The sequence below is a fragment of the Amblyomma maculatum genome, chromosome 5, assembly GCF_055883805.1.
Source record: "Amblyomma maculatum isolate TAMU_Amacu chromosome 5, ASM5588380v1, whole genome shotgun sequence".
In the NCBI taxonomy this organism is placed as follows: Eukaryota; Metazoa; Arthropoda; class Arachnida; order Ixodida; family Ixodidae; genus Amblyomma; species Amblyomma maculatum.
The window spans coordinates 36,647,069-36,653,414 of NC_139348.1; positions in this window are offsets into that span (position 1 = coordinate 36,647,069).

A 6,346-nucleotide genomic window follows, 5' to 3' on the forward strand; every position below is an offset into this window, starting at 1 on the left:
GGCGCGAGGCCACTGTTAAGAAACAGTTCAGTACATCAGAGCGACAGCACGCGATGTTTGGCCGTGTTCGATTCTTACCTACCCTTTCTATATGGAAGGAGCAGCCTGAGCCGGCGACTCATTTCAACTCCATCATGCCATTAGGTCTCGTGATGGCACCTATATTCCGCCGACTAGACATTGCCAATGACCACCTGCCAGATTTCAAAAGGGGAGGGGGGGGGAGCGGTTGCTAGGGCCCAAATGCTGTGGCAACCGGCGGATGTAGGTTGTTATGACAATGACTAATGATGTCATTCGCCTGGTGACGTTACAAAGTGGCTAGCCAATCGAGCACACGAAATTCAGACGCTCAGCTTGGCGATCCTAGTAGTGTACTTCACAGTGAACTAAGAAAACAAGCTAAACTGACCGCTTAGAGCATTGCATGATCGAAAGCTTTAACCATTGAGCCGCACGCAATTCTCACAGACATGAATTATTGAGGCAACGTAAGACAGAAGCTTTATGATCGCTAAAGTGTGTCCAGGTCACCATTGCAGGTTGTTTCTCTGCGGTCCTGCCTCTATTCATCCTCGTCACCGTAGAGTATGTAAACCTGCCTCGGTAGCCACCTGTCGGGTTACTACAGTGGCAACCAGCCTCAGGTTACGCATTCCTTAGACCTTGTTACAATTTCCTCTGTCCAAGGCAGTCATTGCCTGGGTTCTACCTGTGGAAGTCACAATCCGGCCTCTCTGTCCTTTTCCCCACAGTGGACACGGGAATTCCCCTGTGTTGAGTTTGCTACCTGTCAACCGGGGCAAACCATTTTAATTGAATCAAATTTTAATTAAATCTATATCAAGGGCTTTAATTGAATAAATTTATTCAAGCTCTTTAATTCACTAAGCAGTTGAGGTCTCAGGGCTGGCGCATTATGTTTTAGGGCAGAATGAGGTGCTGTTCATAGATTTGCCTCTATCCTGCTTTTGCTGCAAGAAAAGCAGGTTTTCCCTTACTATTTGCTCTGGTTGTTGTATCTCACCCTCGGTCCACTTCTCGGCAAGAGCTCCCACATGCCAGCAACTCAGGAAGTACTCTTTATTGACCCGATATTGGTTAAATGTCGGCAAAGTCCGGCCTTTGTAGGACCAGTGCATTGTCAACACAGTGCCAATATTGGCCTGATTGGCCGTGCTCACCTAGAGTCTCTACACCTGCCAATAAAGAACGGAAGAGGTGTTGACGTAGCATTTGCGGAGGACGAAGAGTAGCTGCCACGCCAATAGAATTGCTATACCGTTTCTAGCAATTTTGTACATGCGTCCCGGGCAGGATGGCTTCCACAACCGGGACATTTCTGGTCCAGGTGTAGATAATGGAAAGCCACCCGGGCGAGTTCTGTGCATCCTTTTAAAAGCCATGCTCAGTTTTGCTTTCCGGATATGCAGCGCGGTTGTGGCACGGTTACTCCTGCCATACAAAGCATTTTCCAACCTTTTTGACAACCGACAGATTTGATGGCCTCCAGAATTACGTTACTTCCGCCGCGCTTTCCTCACAGATATCAAGAGGAAAGGCCTCTGGCATCCTTGCCTTCCCTCTATGGATTTGACTCGTTTAGGTGATGCTGCCGGGGAGGGGGATGCTATTGAGGTTGTGAGGAATGATCTCCCATCGTCCCCTTTAATGCCGACTTTCCCTTCCAAGGTCGGCGGTGTAGTTACATTACCTATCGAGAGATGGCTGCACGAGCCCCACAAACGGCTTCGGCCCTCCGCCCGCGAGTGGAAGATAGGTTGCGCGGTCGCCGGCTGCGCTTTCGCCGGTTGCGCTCTCGCCGGTTGCGCTCTCGCCGGCAAGGCGAGGTCTCGCGAGACATTTTCCCGCTTCCTTGTTGCGTCCTGCATTGGAGTAAATTCCTTTTCTAGCGTGAGATAACTTTTGTCTGTAACTTTTGCTGGTGAATCGAGCGACCCAGATTCATTAGCGTGTTTTATTGCTAGTCGGCGTTATTTTTGCAACAGGAAATGCGTTTGTTGTCAACACGTGTTGTTCCTTGTCTCCCATACCATGACCTGCCGTGGTCGGTGCGTGCTTTGTAGCGCACGCGTCAGTTTTGGTCAGTTTGAGCAGTCAGCCGTATTTATTTTCCTGATTAGAACCCCAAAAGGTGGGTTAGAACGGATACTGTCTAGAGTGTGAGTTCTGTGGTCACCTGCCTAACCTGGGTTTGGGCGACGGTATTCTCGTAGACCGTATATGTCGGGTTCCACAAACTGTTGGGGCTATTCTTTCATCCGCTGAAAGGATAGAGGCCTGGCAGTATTTCCTTTTTTTGACATGAAGACGGCGCGCACGCGGATTGCCATGATCGCCAAAAGAAGGGTGCCAAGGGCTCCTCAATATGCCTTGAAATGACCTTGCCGTTGGCTCCTTTATACACAGCAAATTGAAAAAAAAAAAAATTGAAAGAACGAACTAACTATTAAGCGAAAGAAGAAATAAAAACATGGGACAGGATTCTGCAGGACCCGCTTCCAGCCGAGCCGTTAACAGGCATGCTGAACAGACGCAAGCAGAAGGTGCGGCTCACTTTCAAGCTGGAGAAAGACGAGCTCTGGATAAGCACAAAAGGTGAGACGGAAAGCGCTTCTAAGATAAGCAAGGGATCTGTTCTTTTAAAAATTAATTTGTCTTGGCGTTGCTGCTTCGGCCAGTACTTCCTATGGAAAGTAAAGCCGAAAACACACGTTACTTCCCAGCTGTCAGCCAGGCTGTAGCAACCAGCGCTAACTTGCAAAAAAAAAAAAAAAGGAATGAAAGAGTTGACCCAGGTAAAAAACGCGGTGCCCATAATGAACCTTCAATGATGTTGTGGTTAGATTCTTCACACGTCAAAAAAATACAATTTGTCTTTGTCTACATGGAAATAATTCCGGCATTGTTTTGCTACGGAGTAATCTGCTGGAAGCCTAGTTGAAAATTATAAGTGTGCTCCGCAAGCCTCGACGGCTCGTGCTGCCTTTCGAGTTATACTGCCGAGCACGAGGTCATGAGTTCTATGTCCAACCAGCTTTTAACGAGGCTGCATTCCGACCGGGATAAAGCGTAGATCATTATGTGTTCCTAAATATTTTTTCGCCCTGAAGTAACCACAGTAATAAAAAATACTGCCATAATTTATTTTTAATTGAATCTTGAGTTCTATGGCAAATCATGGTGCAGTTACGAATTCCGAAAATCCAACGCTATTCAATACTTTGACGTCCTTGCAAAGAGGAGGGCTGTACTGGGATGCTAATTCGCTTTAATGTGAAGGCACCACTCTGGTTTCTTCCATATTTGTTCAGCTGTTTCTGTGTGGTTAGGATTAAATTAGCCTAATCTTCTTAATCGTATTTGTCCTTCGACACCTGTGTGCGTTTTTAGTCGTTTATTGAGCCGGGATGAATCTCAACACACCTGGTATTTCAACCCATTTCAGAGGGCACAGACAAGATCCCCTTGCGCTCAATTTCTCAAGTGGTCAGTGAGTCGATCGAGAATCACGAGGAGTACCACATATTGGTGAGTTTGTTTTATCTCACCATGTCTTCTTCACTAACGTAGCAGTCTAGGCGTGTTGGTTATTTATGATGGAAATGTACAGCGAAAAGAAAGACGCCTGTTCCATGTGTCTTAATCGTGTGTCCCATGTGTCTTCAATGAGCTGTCCTATGTGTCTTTCTTTGCGCTGTACGTTTCCATCACTGTCTTATGTATTTACCATGGACGGCCAGCGAGGGCGCGTCAGAGGCTCTCGATACCTAATGCTTCCAGTAGCATCGCTATGCCCATCGTGTGTCTCTGAAATGAGCAACGCCTTCTGTACATACATCGCTTGAAACTTCCGTATGCATGATGCTCATTCACTGAGTCCACAGTTGTGGGAAAAGGTGAGCACGCCGCCGAGCTCTTCAGTGAGTGAATATATCTGGCGCAGACCATTGAAGTGAAGCACTGCCTCCAGACCTCCAGGCGCCGGCACCACTCCTCTTGGATGCAACGCCAAGATGAATGCATTGGTGCTCCGCAGAGCGTGGCAATGCATATACGCGTTTAACCAAACAGTACATGGCCATAGCTGTACAGGAACTAGTCGCACATGACACTGGGTACAAGAATCTGTTCTCGTTTACGCCTGCGAAGTCGGAATCCTCTCTTGACTGCTGGTTCTGTGTTGTAAACCGACTAATTACAGCAGTTAACAAGTTCACAGTAGCGTATAAGCTTGTGAATGGCGTTTTGTGTCTTTAGCCAATTACGAACCAACCTTGTAAATGTGACGAGACGCACACCCACAGCAGCTTTGAGAATGTGACGCTCGAGGCTCTAAAACACGGCGAATAATTGCTTTTACGCGTCGTTACATTCTTTGCATGAAGAGCGCGGGTCTGAAGACGTGCAGGAACAGTCGACTAGGTATTGGGTGTTGCCATTCTCACAGAGACGGTCTTTCTTTCTAAGTGTTCCCATTTCAGTTCACACTGCCATCTAAGTAAATAGCCTAAACTGTTCTTCGTCATTTCGAATGAACAAGCCTAGTGCGTAAATGAGGCCGCTAGGATCGTCTCCGCAACTTTCTAGAGACCAGTGGACCTTGTAAGGCAAGAAAAATTACATGAGAGCCCATTAACGTTTCCTTCAGACAAAGCCAACCTCCAAGCAAGCAACTAAAGGCTTCGCCGTGTTGGTACAACAAACGTTCAATAGACCATCATCCCGATGCCCTCTCGAAGGACAGATGTATTAACGACGTCTGCTAGCTTCACTCGGCCTTTTTCGTTGAGTCTAAAACCCACATTTTAATTTCTCGTTGGGCACCATTTTTGTTTTACCTGGTATAAGTACTATACATGGTGTAGTACCGCCCTGTGTTGTCTCCAGCCTCCATCCTGTGTCTGCTGCGGTTTTATTTTCCTTATACATGGTGTACTGTTTACATGTTGCATGTCTGCTATTTTACACCGTATACGCGGACGTACCAGCTTGGCAGAAAGTACGGCAGTATTCATTGCGCAACACCCCCAAAAGGGTAATTGTAAATGTGTTGGGAAGCAGGAAAACGAAAAAAAAAAATCTGTTCGAGATGGGGCAAACCTATAACGTATTTCCAACTTTGCCCTAAAGTGGAGGGGAAAAACGATTTCACTTTGCGAAGGATGTTGCCCAGATGAACGAGAGAAAATGTCGCGAGAGAACTCTGAAACATCAGAGCAGAATAATACAAAAACACCCAAATTTGTTATAACTACCAAGTATAGAAAATGCTCTGATAGAAGATTCTTATTAGCTTAAGTGACGCGTCTTTATTTACAATATTGTGCCAAACATGTTTGCTTCATACTTGGGGGTGGCGGAATGGATAGAGTGGGGGTTACAGATAGTAACAGTAGAGCGTATAAAAGTAAACCTATAGTTAATTGAAAGGTCCCAGACCAACGCTTAGAGTTAGCAAGGTCTGCGTCCACGTTCCTCAGGCGCCTAACACTCAGAATTATTTAGAATAATACTTAACCTTCTCTGCTTCTAACTGAAATTCTATGGCAGTCTAAAATGGTACGTGTGATCGCAAGAAGCGTTATATAGGTCATATGGAATAGTCGACCAGGATGACCGCGTTCTTTCAGTATTCCCCGAGGCTCGCAGATTTTTTTTTTCAAAACAGGACATTGTTTCCGGCATGCAGCACTACTCTGCATATCTTTCATATTTCATTTATTTCGTTGATTGAGTAGGATTACGCAAAATATTTTATTCATTTTAGGACCGAGTGCGTTTGGTTAAGTTGCATAACGGCTGAGAAACAACTGGCCAGTTTTTTTTCTGTCCACATCCCTTCTACGTGGTCGTTTTCTTCGGAGTTGAAAGAAAGCCCACGAAAAAGGGAAAATAATACCACGTAACTTTATCCTTGCGCTTCTGTAATATAGCCCTGACAAATGCGTTTTGAATCAAAGAAGCGTGCGCGCAGTCGTCTCGAAATGAGCGGCCGAGTCTTGGCAGTGCGCTGGTACCGGCGCGGGAAAAGATAATCAGAACACGCTATTTTCGTGTAGAAGTTGTTACGTCTTGCATAATTGAAACTGGAAGTCGTTGTATGTGCACATCGGTAGTAGACACCAGTGCCCTTTCAGTTGGAGAAGTATTACTTTCTTACAGCGTAGAAGGCGTGATTTTAATTTCATTAAGAAATCGTACTCCGTTACTTATGTCCGCACCAGCACATTCGTCGGAACTTGAAATGCGCGAGCAGCGATAGCGAAAGCTGATGAGCCGTTTATCAACGGTCAAGTTAGACGGAGGCTTTGTGCAGCTATCA